Genomic DNA, 17594 nt, shown 5'->3' with positions numbered 1-17594 from the left:
AGTATAGTGTTTAATATGTTTTCTTGTTCATATTTAATTAATTTTTCCATTTTATTGCTTTGAAATAATTTAAAGTACGGTTTAAGAAAGCACACACATACTCTCACACATACATGCATGTATACATGTGCACACACACAAACACATCACTTATAAAACTTGTTTTCCAGAAATGTAAGAACACTTTTGGGGCCTTTTACAACAACAAATTGCTTATGTTGTTTTAGAAAATGAGAAAAAGAAAATAATTTTGATCAACTACTCGAGTCCTGGTGTGGCACTAGAGGATAAATACTCTACAGCTAACCACAAGGTAGGTGACTCGAACCCACCAGCCACTATATAGCATCACTATGAGTTGGAACCAATTTAATGGTACCCAACAGCAACAAAAATTCTTAAGTACTAAATCAACTAGAATTTAAACAAAATTGTCTGACAACTAAAAACTGGTAACTTTTTCTCTAGGAAGAATGAATATAAAAGCAAAATTTTATATTCAATTTTGATATAATTTAACATCTATGTTTTTCAGGTAGAAGAGACACACAGGGAGTCAATATGCCACATGATTAGGTGTAAGCAAAATCTGACTTAGAAAGAGCTCTGATATCCTAGTCTAATCCATCCATGATGCTATAGGATAGTTAAAGGATGAGCAAAGAAAATAAATAGAAGTAAGAAGGATAGGCAAGGAAAGAAAACAGTAGCAAAGAAAACATTTGACAGTTTATTTGACTAAGTAAATGACAAGAAGAAAGATAATATATAGGCAAAGAGATGATGAATAAAATGTTTTGGTTTTTTCCCTACTTGAGGTCAAGACTTCCTTAGTGCTTATTTTACAAGTACAAGACAAGTTATATCAGATATATTCTTAAAATAATACATTCTTAATAGATGTGTACATATATCATAATAATATATCAGATACATTGTTAAAATAATGCATTCTTAATAGATGTACACATGTATTTGATATAACTATGTATATTTGATATAACTAACAATGTATTTGATATAACTTGTCTTGTACTTGTAAAATAAGCACTAAGGAGCTCTGGTAGCACAGTGGCTACGAATCGGGCTGCGAACCGCAAGGTCAGCAGTTCGAAACTACCAGCTGCTCTGCGGGAGAAAGATGAGGCTTTCTGCTCCTGTAAAGATTAACAACCTCGGAAACCCTGTGCAGGGTCCCTATGAGTTAGAACTGACTCCATGGCACATAACAACAACAGTAGATGTATACATAAGACTGTTCAAAACAAAATGTTCAAGTGTAAAATTCTCTGTGGTTGTAGAATTTGAAGGTTAATATCTATGGGTTGAACTATGTACTGTGATTTACAACCCACCCCACTCACTGTCCTTGAGTCAATAAAAAGTCATAGTGACCTTATCAGATAAAGTACATATGCTCCATAAGGGTGTAAATCTTTACCGCAGCACACCGCCTCAACTTTCCTCTGCAGAGCAGCTCTTGGGTTCAAACAGCCAACCTTTTGGTTAGCAACCCAACACTTAACCGTAGGTGTCATAAGAGCTACTTATGTGATATATATCTACTTATAAAAAGCACAGAACTATTTTGTAGCACTACAAATCCATAATAAGAAATGACAATGTTAAAAGCAGCAATAAATAGTCATTGTCTCTGTTGCAAATATTAATTTTATCACTAATATTATAAAAATGTAATCTCAATTTATTTTTTCAACTTTGAAAACTTACACTTTCAATATAGCAAGAAAACATGGATATTTTCTGTCTTGAGTCATGTCCTAATTTAATCAAATCACCCATTCCCATATCAAGGGTCCACTTTTTTCTACAACTTAGAATTTCTCAATTTTATTTTCTGTACTTAACTTTCTGGTGTCGTGATAAACAACAACTACACACTTTCCAATACCTAGTTTACAACTCTGGAGTTAAATATAGTGGCCAATGTCTTGATTTTTCCTAAAATATGTTATTTTTTCTATAACATCCCATTCTTGGAAATGTGTTCTGGTTTATTCTTGAGTTCTAGTCTCAAAATCAGTTACTTGCTAAAGTAGGAGGAGGAAGACCCTCAGTAAGATAGGTTGACATAGTGTTACAACAATAGGTTCAGACAGAGCATGCTTTTATAGGACAGAGCAGTGCTTTGTTCTGTTTTACATAGGGTTGCTCTGAGTCAGAATCAACTTATTCACACCTACCACCATCACCAACACCCTAAAACATTGGACTTTGCTTTTGTTAAAGCCTGAATAATTCTTTCTGATTTTTATCAGATGTTTTACAGCATTAAAACAGTATTAATAAAAATCTGAAATATAACTCATACTCCAGTTTTTCAAATAATTAGAGTACAAAGTATCTTTGAAAGATAATGCAGCATATCTTTAAAAAAGGCATGTGTGTGGGTAGTTATACGACAACTGTTTAAAGAAGAAAGGGAAAAATCTAATAAAATAAATTCACTATGCATACATCAAAGGAAAACAAACCTGCTTTCAACACATTATCCAACAGTATTTGATACTTGCAGGGTAAGGTGGGTTTGGAAACCTGATGACCAACCTTTAGCCAAGGATGATGTTCATAGATAATACTCATTCTCTCTCTTTTTCTTTAGTACCTTTATTTTTACTCTGCTAGTTCTATGTTCAACTTCTAGGAAAACACAAGAAAGCCCTGGGAATAATGACACTATAAAACCAAAACCCTATGAATTGGGACAAGCTCAATGGCATAGAATCACAACACCACCAGGCTTTATCACTAATAATAACAGAACTTTAAAAATATGCTACAGTGGCTATGAATCAGACTGTGAACTGCAAGGTCAGCAGTTCGAAACTACCAGCTGTTCCGTGGGAGAAAGATGAGGCGTTCTGCTCCTGTAAAGATTTACAGCCTCGGAAACCCTGTACAGGGTCACTATGAGTCGGAACCGACTCCACGGCACATAACAACAACAACTGATTTAAATGTTGTTTATAGCAGCCATTTTGGGGAATATTCTTGCCTCTTAAACTCTGACCATTTCCTTACAGTGTGAGTCTTATCATTTCTTTTGGGAGCAAATTCATAGTTTGGGTCTTGGGAAAGTGTAAATTGCTTGGTTCAGGTTAGGGAATGACGAGAATTTAGGGTATAGTTTGTGGTGGGGAATGAAGCATAGCATCTACCAGATTACCCTATTCCTTTTGTGGCTTCCCTTTGTATGTTTGCATTTTGTACATCTGAATAATGCAATCTGATACACTTTCTTCTCACTTGTCTACATGTTTAGGTTTCAAAGACCAGTTTATTATGGAAAATTGGCATGATATGAAAATGGAGAATGGCACAATTGACATCATTACATAACTGCCAAACCACTGAGAACCATGGGCAGACTAGTTAACACATACACATAACCATCCCAGTCAGCATTGTTCTTGTGTCACACCTCAGTGTTTGTTTCTGCTAGATACACATATGTTGTTATTCTGAAAAAGAGTCAGACAGCAAACTTTTTACTATTGTCAAAAAGTGATATGTCTGATAATGAGACAGTTGATAAATAAGGAGAGGGTATATATATATATATATAGTCTGGAGTCATCTTCTATCTATAATCACAGGAATACAATAAGTTTTGGGTTCTCTTGATTAATTTGATCTTTTACATTTCTTCTTCGGGTTGAGCTCTGATCATCCAGTCATTGAAGCCAGGTCAAGTGGGTATTATCTGCAAGTATGGGTGTTCTTGCATCTATCCGCTCTCTTCTATCAGCTGGACGTTTCACTCTCCACTCTAGTCCTCTGTGGGTGTGTCACTGACTCTGAGCCCATGAGTCCCCAGGTCTTGCCACACTATTGGTCGACCAGGTCTCCACCCAGGTTCACAGGAGCCAAGACTATAAATTTTGATGGGAGCAGAAAGCTTCATCTCTCTTCCATGGAGTGGCAGGTAGATTCAAACTGCTGATATTGTGGTTAGCAGCCCAATTCATAACCCACTACACTTTCAGGGCTCCTTGTTCACTATTAAAAAGAAATAAATAATTCAAATTCATTCATTTATTCATTCACTTCCTCATTCATTCAATTAGCAAAGTTAGATCAAATTTTTCTCATGTGTCAGGAATCATAATATGTGTTAGAGATACAATAAATATCTAAGTAGTACAGTTTCTGTTTGGCATAGGGTTGCTATGAGTCAGTACTGACTCGATGGCCCCTAACAACAACAAAGTAGTACAGATTGTAAATGCTTTCTTAGGGAATGCACTTTCGGTTGAGCTGTCTAGGAAAATAATACACAGGGAGTGGGAGAATGAATTTATGAAAGGCTTGTAGCATTATATTATTATTTGATTCTGTTTCTTTTCCTTTACTTGAACCTAGCTGAAATAGCAGCAGAGAGAACTAGGTTGTAAAAAGCACAAGAAACTCTAAGACAGTATGCTTCTTCCATGGAAGAGGTATACCATGCAAAAAGGATTTGTTATGCTACACAGAAGCTGGTTGACTTAGCATGAAAATGGAAATAGCGATTGTCATATCTCTACTCCCCTCTCAACTTTTCCCCCTTCTTGTATAAATGGAGCTATTTGTTTATGCTATTCATAAGGTTTTCAGTGACTAGATATTCGGAAGTAGTTTGCCACTCCTTCTTTTTAGTCTGTCTTTGTTTGGAAGCTCATCTAAAACCTGTCCACCATTGGTGACCCTGCTGGTATTTAAAATACTGGTGGTATAGCTTCCAGAATCACAGGAACTCACAAGCCAACACAGTATGACAAATTGACAGATGTGTCGTATGATCTAGAAGATGGAAAATAAAGACCCAGAGATATAGTTGCAATAATAACAACAACTAAAATAAAATCAAAAGAAGGACTAGTGTAGTTAAAAACTTCTAAATGAAGAGAAAATTTAGTAGATTTCAAGAAAAAAATTAACTAAATAAAAATAAGCCTAACTATATCTCTAAAAATTAGACCAAAGTTTATTACTACCCCAAGCTCAACTCTTACCCCAACACCAACCCTAGCTCTAACCATAACCTTAAAAAAAAAAAACCCCAGGAATTTTCAGTTTTCTATCTGATATTCTTAGATTCCTGTGTAGTGTTATAGGATAAGCACTAGTCAGCAAGGTCATTTGAACTGCAAAGTCAGTTGTTCAAACTCACCAGCCACTCCTTGGAAACCCTATACAGGGTTGATATGAGTCGGAACCGATTTAATGGCATTTAATAACAACAACAAAAAATCTGATATACTTACTGATGAAGATCAAATACTATAGTCTTCAGTATGGATTGCACCTAAATGCAAAGAAAATGAAACTTTTCACCATCAACCAGTGAATAACATTATCATAAATGGAGAAAAGATAGATGCTGTCAAAGACTTCATTCTGGTTGGCTTCCCAATCAACATTCATGGAAATAGCAGTCAAGAAATCAAACAATGGATTGAATTAGGCAAATCTGCTACAAAGGTCCTCTTTAAAATGTTCAGAAGTAAAGATATCAGTTTGAAGACTAAAATGTGCCTGACCCAACCCATGGTATTTTCAGTTTCCACCTATACATGTGAAAGTTGGACAATGAACAAGAAAGACCAAAGAGAATCCATGCATTTGAATTGCAGTGTTGGAAAAGCATAGTAAAAGTACTATGGACTGCCAGAGAAGAAACACATTTTATCTTGTAACAAATGCAGCCATAATGATTCTTAGAGGTGACAATGGAGATAATTAATCTCTCATATTTTGGACATATTATCAGGAAGGATTATTCCCTGGAAAAGGACATCATGTTTGGTGAAGTGGTGGTCAACAAAAAAAAAGCAAGATCTCCAATGAGATAGATTAACACAGTAACAGCAGCAATGGCCTCAAACTTAACAATTGTGAGGATGGCATAGGACTGAGTAGTATTTCATTCTGTTGTGCATAGTGTTGCTATGAGTTGGAACCGACTTGATAGCACCTAACAACAAGTCTGATACAAGCTGATCTTTTGAAAATTAAGAGTGTGGCAAATTTAATATAGATTTCTTAGAGAAAGTTATGAAGTTGTAGATGAGCCACTGTGTACAAGAGGAAAAAAAAAAAAAAAGAATAGGCTGGGAAAAAAATAATAAAACAGTTACTAAGCAGCATTGACTGTTACTTGGAGTTAGAGGAAAACATGTGCAGGAAATTGTTCTGCATAGTTGTGCAATTTCCCCCTAGTACTCAGCATCCTACTAGCCCTGACTTGTCCTGATGTACCTGCACCCCATTCCAAAGGGAATAGTTGTGCACCTGCTCACTGTGGCTCAAAGTTGTTGTTGTTGTTAAGTGCCATCGAGTCGGTTCTGACCCATAGCGACCCTGTATAGGGTCTCCAAGGACATGCTGGTGAGCTTGAACTGCCAACCTTGAAGTTCAAACGGCTTTGCAATCTGGTGCATTAACCCACAGCGCCACATAAACTGCTATGTGTCCTTTCTTTGAACTGCCTGTCTGGATCTCTAAATCATGCCAACACTTTGACTATCCATTTCTGTACTCAATCTACCTCTTTAATTTCAACTGCACTTCATATTGAAATTCTACTATCATGTTTCTAACCATGCTATGTCCACTTGATTAACCTTCCTTAGAGTCAATGAACCCAATGGACTAACCTCGTTCTAAGTGTCATCCTTCCTGTCTCTGTTTACTGTTTACTGCAATTATTTATTTGATCAGTCACATCATGAACTACTAAAAAATACTGGGTAAGAGACATTAAAATGAAAATGGTCCATCAGAACATATGAAATAATAAAAGTTTGGTGGTTATGGTGGTTACATGCCGTGGAATTGGTTGTAACTCACAGTGAGTGTTTGGTGTTTCCAATGGAGTCCTGGTGTGAGCTGCAGGTTAAAGTGCTAGACTGCAAAGTTGTTTGCAGTTTAAGTTCACCAGCCACTCCTTGAAAACTCTATAAACTCTATACAGGGTCGCCATGGGTCAGAATTGACTCAACAGCACTTAACAGAAACAACAACAACATAGTGTTGCCAAGACTATAAATCTTTACAGGAGAAGAAAGCCTCATCTTTTTCTTCAGAGTGGCTGGTAGATTCGAACTGCTGTCCTTGTTTTTAGCATCCCAACTTGTAAACCACTATGCTACCAAATAGCCATAATTATAAAAACATAAATTATAAAAGTTAGCATCTGTTCTAATACTAATAAATTTAGATTTACAACAATATACTATTATTTATTTTTGCTCATTTATTGGGAAGATACTTTGTGTGAGACTGTGCTGCTTTTATGATTATAATTGCAATACACAGGAAATGTCCTCAAGGAATTCATAGTTAAAAAGGAAAGATAATCTATGTATAAAACCAAAATCCAAATCCACTGTCATTGAGTCATTTTAGACTTACAGAGATCCTAGAGGACAGTGTAGAACTGCTCTTTGGTTTAGAGATTAAATATTTATTGGAGCAGACAGTCTCAACTTTCTCCCTCAGCTGATGTGATTGAACCACCTACCTTGTGATTAATACCCAATGCTTAACCCACCACACCACCAGGCCTATACAAAACTGAAAATACAACATAGTTCTGAATTGCATTTACAAAGAGTAGAGACGTGTGTCCGTAAGAGTTCTCCCTTCTGATGAAGAATATTAGTAAGGAATATCTTAGCTAGTACTGCTATAATAGGAATACCATAAGTTGATGATTTTAACATCTTTATTCTCTCACACCTTAGGAGACTAGAAGTATGAATTCAAAGCACCAGCTCTAGAGAAAGCTCTTTATCTCCTTTCAGCATCTGTAGGAGATCTTCATGTGTCTTAGCATCAGTCTTTTCCTAGATCTTGGAAGCTTGCAGAGTCTTGGTGTTGTGCTATAGGAAAAGAACTGGACTTCTAACCACAGGTTGGCAGATCAAACCCACCAGCTCTTTGGAAACCCTATACAGGGAGTCCTGGTGTGACACTGTAGGACAAACAGTGGAATGTTAAACACAAAGCCAGCAGTTCAAACCCACCAACCTCTTCTTAGAAGTCCTATACAGGGTTGCTATGAGTTGGAACTGACTTGACAGCACTTAACAATAACAACATGAGTCAAACTGATTCTGCTGCACTTAACAACAGGAGCTTCACAGTGTTGGAACTCCAGGTCCAAAAAATGCATTCCACTCCTGGCTCTTCTTTCTTGGTGATATTAGGTTCCATATTCTCTACTCACTTCTGTCTCCTTTTATCTTTGTAAGAAAAAGATACTGCAAACCACAAGCCTGGGAAACATCTGACTGAGGTTGTAATGGGGTTAAATGTATTGCAGCCAACCCTTAAACCTCTTATTGTTTTATCACATCAGATCACATAATGTGGAATCATCACATAATTGTCACATTGCATTGTTGTGTTTCCAAACCACTGTGAAATTGACACATATTTTGGGGGGACACAATTCAAGCAATGACAGAGAACACTGGAAAATTTTATGGAATTTGGATACCTTGAAAATGTTTGTTGGTAGAAAGAAATTGAATGTCCAGTTAACAGAAAAGAGGTTAACACATTAAGGGAACACAGAACGTGTGTGTTAAACAACAGGTGATATGGTCTGACTGTAGAAGGACAGAGTAAAGATGGTCAAGACCATGGAGGTCTTTGAATGTTAAATTTAGTTCCTAGTGGGAACAATGAGAGAACCATGACTGTTCAACATGAAGGGGGGAAAACGTATAAGTGAGATTGTAAAAACTTAATAAAATTTAAGGTAAATAATCAGGATGAGCTTCCCTAACCAGTCTAATTACACTCCCATTTCTCAATGCAGTCCAAGATCTGAGGTGTGGAGTGGTACCCCTACATTAGATCCCTTCATTTGTTTTATACCTTCTTGGAGTCAGATAGTCTACCATTTTCACACCAGTGAAGCACAGGTCTCTCTACTCTCTGTTGTGGATTGGATTGTGTCCCTGAAGAAGATATGGCACAGTTCTAACCTATGAATGTGACCTTATTTTAAAATAGGGTTTTTTCAGATATAATCAATTTAAGATGGGGTTATGCTGGGTTAGAGTGGCCCCTACATCCAATTATTTGTATCCTTTAAGGAGAAGAGGAATTTGTACATTGTTGTACCATTGCATCTCATTGGGATGTCTTCCGTTTTTTTGTTTTTGTTTTTTTCCTGACCTGCCACTTTCCTAAGCATGATGTCTTTCTCCAGGAGCTTGTCCCTCCTGATAATATGTCTGAAGTATGAGAGACAAAAACCTGACCATTCTGTTTCTTAAGGAACTTCCTGGCTGTACTACTTCCCACACAGATTTGATTGTTCTTTTGGTGGTCCATGGTAGTTTTAATATTCTAATTCATCATCATAACTCAAATGCATCAAACAAATGGATATATGAGTCTAGAATTAAAGGGAAAGATACAAGGTGAAGGTATACATGGACATTTCAGATGTTTTAAGAAAGTCATTGTAGATTTTCCTGAAAGGGGAGGAGATTGAGGCTGAAGATGGAGAGAATACAAGGTGAAGGCGGAGACTAACATGGGGTTTGGGGCGACTGTAGCCATTGGCCTGACTATCTTTGTACTCTCCATTGTCACCATCATCGTCTGCTTCACTTGTTCCTGCTGCTGTTTGTACAAGATGTGCCGCTGACCCTGTCCGGTTGTGACCACCACCACAGCCACTACTGTGGTGCATATCCCTTATCCTCAGCCTCCGAGCGTGCCACCCAGCTATCCTGGACCGACATACCAGGAGTACCATTCTGTGCCCTCCCAGCCAGAGATGCTGGTAGCACCCTACCAGATGCAGTATCTACCACCCTACCCAGCCCAGCCCATGGGCCCACCTGCCTACCATGAGACATTGGCTGGAGATGCAGCTATGCCCTACCCTGCCAGCCAGCCTCCTTACAACCCAGCCTACATGGATCCCCCAAAAGCAGGTCCCTTAGCATGCTCCTGTCTCTGGCTGCCGCTGTGACTATGTTGTATGTGTATGAATGGTTCTGCTGGCACGGTTCTTTGCTGTCTCATGGTGTGTTTTTGTGTGTGTGTACTCCCTCTATCTGGTGGAGCTTTATCTGATGCCGACGAGGTGGGGACTACCCCTTGCCAGAGTGGGCTGGGACCTAACTTTCTGCCCCGTCCTGTCTTGAATTTAAACTGTGCTTTCTGAAATCTCATGCAGACTTCAAAGTGGGAGTGGGAAGACTTCTTTCTAGAACACTTTGGGGAGGCTGGATGGGTTTGTTGTACTAGGGTAGCATCACTCTGTGGGTAAGGACGTATCCAGAACCATGGACGTTGCCAGTGTGTTCAGTTGTGTCCTGGTTTTGGCAGTGACCAGTCACTTCTGAAAGCCATGGCTTCCTTGGGTGTGGGGTGCCCTTTTCAGAGTCAGACACATGCTGAAATCAGGCAGGTGGAATTGGGATCTGGCTGAACTGGGTTTTGATCCCAGAGGTCCCACAGGTCCCTGAAGCTTGTGCAGAGTCCAGTGCGGGTCAGTGATCTCAAAACCCTCAGGTGCATTCCAGACCACTCTCAGTTCTTGACAGCTGTCTGCCAGGACTGTCCCTGCACTTTCCCTAGGGCCACATGGAGGGCTATGTCCACACCCAGTTCTGGCTGCCCGTGGGGAAGCTTTCTTGTCCTAGCTTACCCTACCCTTGCCATAAGTGGACAGTGATGTCTGTCCACCAGCAGACTCAGGTCTCCTCCCTGAAGTATTTTTATTTTCAGTCAAATATTTTACCCCATGTTCTGTTTCAAAACATATTACAGTTGCTGAGGCTGAAACTCCTGGATTTTGGCAGGGAGATATCGCTGATATTGAGGGGCAATCTGATCTCAGCACCACAAAATACTCAGCTTCTTGCACTTCAATCCACAGTTCATCCTGGCAGCTGGACCAAAGGTGGGTGGGGCTGTGGCTAGCTGTTAGGCCCAGACACCAATACTCACTCACTGTTCTTGTCCTGTTTCACTAGAAACATCTTAGCTTTCTCTCTGCAGCTGTGTTTCTGAGAAATGTTTTACGGTATTATCATTGTTTATAATAAATGCAAAGATTTGGAAAAAAAAAAAAAGAAAGTCATTGTATTGGATGATATAACCAAGGAGGGGAGTATGCCTATGTGCAAGGGACAAGAATTAAGTCTGGAGGCATCTCAACATGCAAAGGTCAAATAACAGCAAATGAGACCAAGAAAGAGCAACAAGTACAATGGGGGAAAGTGAAAAGCTGTATTGCCCTGAATCTGAGGTCCGCAAACTATAGTCTATAAGGTAAAACCTATCTGCTGCTTATTTCATATGGCCCTCAAGCAAAGAATGATTTTTACATTTTCAAGTGGTTGAAAATCATCAAAAGTTGAATAATGTTTTCTGCACATGGAATTCACATGAAATTCAATGTCCATGAAGAATTCTTTGCTGAAACATAGATAATTAATTTACATATAAATGACTGATTGTGTGCTACAAGAGAGTCTAATAGTTTCGATAGAAACTATGTTGTTGTTGACATTGTTGTTAAGTACCGTCAAGTTGGTTCCCACCCATAGCTACCCTGTATAGGTATTTTGAGGAGCAGCTGATGAGCTTGAACTGCCGACCTTGAGGTTCAAACTGACATTGCAGTTCAGCACATAAACCCAGAGCACCACGCCAGGACTCCATAGAAACTATGGCATTTATACAAATAAGTAGTAATTTCATTACAAATAAGTTTATACAAATAAGTAATAAGTAAAAATAGAAACAATGAGGATCTAAAATTCTAAAATATTTACTTATCTGACTTTTAACTGAGAAAGTTTGCCAAACTTTTTCTTAAACAGTAGAGGGATATGTTTCAAGAAGAATGAGGTATTCAAAATGATGAAATTATACTAGAAGGTCAAGTTAAAAGTCAAACAAGTTGACCACTGAATTTGTCCAAGGTGGAGATAATTAGACATGTGAAGTGGTGAGGACAAAAGTTTAATTGGAATGTGTTGAAGAGAGAATGGAAATACAAGAAGTGAAGACAAATTTTAAAGATAATGTATGCTGTTTCTAGAAACATTGTGATAAGCATCCACAGAAATGATGTAGCAAAACTAGAAAATTTGTAGGTTCAGGGAAGATATAGTGACCAAATACTGGACAATAATGTGCCATTGTGCAGTGTGCTTTCTTACAGACTTTTACTGTAAATAATTTTCACAACAATTCTGTGGGTTATGTCCATTGTATCGAAAAGAATGCTTATCTTCCAAAACTATATAATTAAAACTTGTGGAAAACAGAATAATTTTTAAAAGTTCATGTTGATGAGTACTAGATATGTTTAAACGAAATAATGGATAAAGCATAAACCAAATAAATAAATAAATAAATAAAAAGACAGAGAAAAGATTAATGGATACAATTAAATTGTGGATTTCCCCAATGCTATTAAGCACTTCCATAAAAAAATTATCTTGGGAAAATTTTCATTGACCTGAAAAATGTCTTTCAATTATTGATAACTGAATCATATATGTGATAGAGATCTAGAACAGCACAGATATGAAATACGGAAGATACATTTTGTCTATTACCATTATAAACTATATGTAACAAAGTTGATCCAATTAAATGAAAGGTAATTGTTGAAAAGACAATGACAATTTTTCCTCACCATTAAGCTTGTTTCTTAATAGAAAACTTGATTCACTTAATATATTTAAAATTATAGGCAACCCAAAGGAAACCATTGTTGTTATTCTAACTCAAGGCATACATATTGGACTAAGTATAGGTTTCAAAGGTCACAAATCTTTACTGAAGCAGACTGCCCCATTTTTGTCCCATGGAGCTGAAATTTTGGTTAGCCACTGAGCACTTTAACCACTCTGCCACCAGGGCTCTTTATTATAGGCAAAGTGGGAGCATATAAATATATGTATGTGATTTCCCACTCCTGAGGATCAATGGAAAGAAAAGGAACATTAGCAAAAACATTCTGTGACCTCACAGGTATAAAAAACCAGGCCAAGAACTGCAAAAATCTTTAATAACTCCCACAGAAGGCTTCTATAATAATAAAAAGTCAGGATCCTTGGAAATTCAGTACGAGTCTAATAAAGAGTGAAGTCATGAACATGGATCTCTATGATGTATAGAGATATCTAGACTTTAAGCACAGCCTTTGGGGAAGAGCATTATAGGATTGAAGCTGTCAGAAGAGATCAACTACTACCTAATGAACAAAAAAATCTCTACTAAAGCTGACACGGATTAAGTATCTATGAACTGTACACCTCTCAACAATAACTTGAGCTAAAAATTACTTAACAGAAGTGGATAATATGAAGGTATTAAATGTAAATTAAAGCTGTCTTACACAAACTAAAACTTGTTTTTAATTACCAAATGTATTTATTAAGTAACTAATTGAATAAGTTCGAAAAAAGTTAAATTATACTGCTTATTCTCTAGGTGATATGACAATTCAGCTAGACTTCTAACATCCTGATATATATCAATAAGAATAAAGATCCATCCCAAAGCTAAAAATAAAAACATTATATTTTGTTGTGAGGATAAACCTTAGATCCTCTTATGATAAAGACTGGTACTTGTGTGCTTTTTTTCTTGGTATAGTATTCCTCCTTCTTCTCTATCAACGGCAACACCCCTTGTTCTAAAGAATTCATCCATTTTCACTGCAAGGCCTGCTTCTCTGGGAACTCGGCCCTTGCTCATTGTTTTCCAAACCACAGAGGAGGTAATTTGATCTAGGCTTCACAAAAGTACTCTATCTCTCTGAACACTATGACTAAAGACTGAGCTAATTTTAGTTAGTCTTGTCCTGAGGTTTCATATTAAAACAATCAGGAGATAGAAAGTTCTCTTCTCCTCATTAAAGCAACAGTCAAGAAACTAATTGATGCATTGCACTAGGCATTTCTGCTGCAGATGACCTCTTTAAAGTGTTCAAGTACTTTCAATTGCCTCATATGCATGTGAAAGTTTGACAATGAAAAAGAAAGACCATAGAATTGATGCATTTCAGTTATGATGTTGTGAAGTATTATGGATTTCCGGAACAACAAACAAGTGTTATTGGAAGAGGTATAGCCACAATGTTCGTTCGAGGCAAGGATGGCAAGACTTTGTCTCTCATACTTCAGGCATATTATCAAGAGGGACCAGTCCCTGGAGAAGGACATCATGCTTGGGAAAGTGGAAGGTCAGTGAAAAAGAAGATCCCCAAAGAGATGGGCACTTAACATCAGCAACAACTTTTCCTTTGGGTTCTAATATGCACTGATATAATGAATTCATACATCATCCACCAGTGTCATGGCAGAAGTTTTCTGAAGTAGGAAAATATAAGATAAATATCTAGAATGAAACCAGGACAAGAGCTGACAGACCAGAAAGCATCATTTCAGACTCTAGATCCATCACTGTCCTTAGCATTTATGAGTCAGTATGCCCTCCTCCACCTTTATTCATCTTAAGCCAGTTTGTGTTGAGTCTTAACTAATACATAAGCAGAGGTGCATTAACAGATTTATCTGCATTTACGATGAGTAATGAAGACATTAAAAAAGAAGCAGAATATGATGATTTGATGGTATATATATATATAAAATCTTACATAAGCCATATGCAAGTTTCTCAAGGAAAAAAATATTCCAACCATTTTAAGAAATATTGTTGTTGCTAAGTGCCGTCCAGTCGGTTTTGATCCATAGTGACCCTGTATAGGGTTACCTAGGAGCGGCTGGTGAGCTTGAACCGCCAACCTTGCAGTTCAAACGACTTTGCATCCCAATGCATTAACCCGCAGCACCACACCAGGACTTCTTAAGAACGACAGGGAATTTCAAAACTACCAACTTTAAGTGCTTCTTTATATAAATGAGTACAATTATGAGGATATCTTCCTTAGTCAAATAATAAGTTGCAGAAGACGTGAAACTCAAATCTTCTACCGAGAGTTCAATGACATTTCTGTAACAGTGTTGAATTTCAACACTAACAGAGAAACTGCAATGTTGTTGCAATCTTCAGCTGTTGTTGTTGTTGTTAAGTGCCATAGAGTCGGTTCCGACCCACAGTGCCCCTGTATAGGGTTTCCTAGGAGCGACTGGTGAGTTTGAATTGCCTATCTTGAGATTCAAACTGACCTTGTAGTCCAGCACATTAACCCAGAGCACCACCACCAGTACTCAAATTAATGAATACATTTAATATCTAGATTACTGAAAGTTGTTTTTGTTAGGTACCCACAAGTTGGTTCCGACTCAAAGCAACCTTATGCAAAGCAGAATGCAAACGCAGCCGGGTCCTGAGATTTCCTCCCAATTGTTGTTATGTTTGAGCCCATTGTTGCTGCCACTGTGTTAATCCACCTTTTGGGGGTTTCTTCCTGGACCTTCCACTTTTCCATGTATGATATCCTTCTCCAGAAACTGGTCCTGCCTCACATGTCCAAAGTACAGAGAGAAGTGCTGCCACCCTAGCTTCTAAGTAGCATTCTGACTGTGCTTTTCCAAGACAGATTTGTTTGTTCTTCTGGCAGTCCATTGCACGTTTAGTATTCTTCACTAACATCATAATTCAAATTCATTAATTCTTCTATGATCTTCCTTATTCATCATTCAACTTTCACATGTATATGAGAAAACTCCATGGATTGAGAAAGGTTTTTTGCAGCAGATTTGTCTTATGAAATTGTTGTTGTTAAGTACCTTTGAGTCATTTCTGACTCACAACAACCCTATAAAGTTTCCAAGAAGATAGTAGGTTTGAACCTCCAAACTTGCAGTTAGTAATACAGTGCTTATCCTTCAATACCACACCAGGACTCCATACTGCTTAATGTAATGTGTTATTACATTAAGCATTCTAGACTGATACTTCCATGAGTGGACTTCTGGTGTGGCACTGTAGGATCAACACTGGACTGAGAACCAAAGGTTGGCAGTTCAAACCCACTGATCACTCCTTGAAAACCCTATACAGGGTTGCTATGACTCAACAACTTCCATTAGTATTGATTGTGGATCCAAGCAAACTGAAGTCTTTGAAAACTTGTATCTTTTCTCCATTTATCGTGATAGTATTTATTGATGCAGTTGTGATTATTTCCATTTCATTGAAATGTAATCCATACTGAAAACTTTAGTCTTTGATATTCATCAGTATTTCAAGTCCTTTTGACTTTCAGCAAGCAAGATTGTATTATCTGCATATCACAGTTTCTTAATGACTCTTCTTCCAATCCTGATTCCACGTTTGTCTTCTTGAATTATTCGCTCAGCATACAAAATTGAATAAATATGGTGAAAGAATATAATCCTGGAGCATAGCGTTCTTGATTTTAAACCATTTAGTGTTCCCTTATTCTGTTCGAAAAACTGTGTCTTGTATGTACAGGTTCCTCATGAACACTAAGTGTTCCAGAATACTCATTCTCCTCAGTTTTGCCTGTAGCTTGTCATGATCCACACAGTTGAAAGTTGATATTAACTATATCAACCATAGTCAATAGAGCACAAGAAAGTAATTGGATGGAGAAACATAACTACTGTCAATGGTAAAAAAAAAATAACTTTCAATGTTTTTGAAATTCAAATCATCATTAGGCCTATTAAAAACTGTTATGACAAATAGACAATACTTTCCATCTAATGATTTTGTGCCAATGAAACATAGTGCAGTCACTTATGAAATTAAAGGAGAAGGGATTCTTTAATAAAGTTGATAAATATAACATCCTCATTAAAGCAATTTGAAATTTCATGCCGTGGTTCTTTGGAAATAGCTAGTGAACCATGAGAGACATAACACAAACTTTTATATAGGCATTAGAAAATGAACAAGATGGTTAAAGAACAAGATAGTTAGTGTTTGCACAGGAAACACTAAAAATGTTATGTAACAAATTTTATCACCATGAAATGGTGCTCAGTTAGAATTGAGTTTTATCAAATAGGCAAATACGTTCTCATGCTATTAGGAACAGTGAATATAATTTCAATATCCCTTGTCAAATTGATAGTCAAAGTAATAAACTTGGGAATCTTCTGGGAAAGAGTGTGAATTTGAACACTATTTTCTCCCTTTCTTCCAACCACATGTTTACCACCCCAAAGATTAGCATGTTGCTGTTTTTGTCAAATTGTTCTGACTCTTAGCAACCCTATAGTGTGTTTCCAAGGAGCAACTGTTGCGTTTGAACCAATGACCTTGTGGTTAGCAGTTCAGTGCTTATCCTGCAATTCTACACCAGTACTCTAACACTAATAAAAGGGTTAGATTATCAAAATGTGACATGAACAAGGACAGCAAAGATAGGCATCTGGAGTAGGAATATTAGTAGTAAGTCTAGAATTTTCACTCCCACACTCACCATTTCTTCTTGGGCTATATTAACCTAGAAGAGATGAGAACACAACTTGGAGAAGAAAATTCTCTATTTCCTCTGCCTTAGAGGAAAGGACAAATACAATGTAAATTATCTTTGAAAAATAAGCTTAAAATATTTTATGATGTCTAAGGTAAGGAGCTCTGGTAGAGTAGTGGTTACGAAT

The 17594-nt window shown here is 37.4% G+C and overlaps 1 pseudogene; it reads left to right on the top strand.

Moving 5' to 3' along the window:
- Positions 1-9556: 9556 nt before the first annotated feature.
- On the top strand, positions 9557-10000 carry LOC102842563 (annotated as a pseudogene).
- The last annotated feature ends 7594 nt before the right edge of the window (positions 10001-17594 follow it).

The sequence above is a fragment of the Chrysochloris asiatica genome, unplaced genomic scaffold, assembly GCF_000296735.1.
Source record: "Chrysochloris asiatica unplaced genomic scaffold, ChrAsi1.0 scaffold00236, whole genome shotgun sequence".
In the NCBI taxonomy this organism is placed as follows: domain Eukaryota; kingdom Metazoa; phylum Chordata; class Mammalia; order Afrosoricida; family Chrysochloridae; genus Chrysochloris; species Chrysochloris asiatica.
Note: the sequence above shows the minus strand (reverse complement) of the source record. Positions and strands in the feature narration are given on the sequence as shown.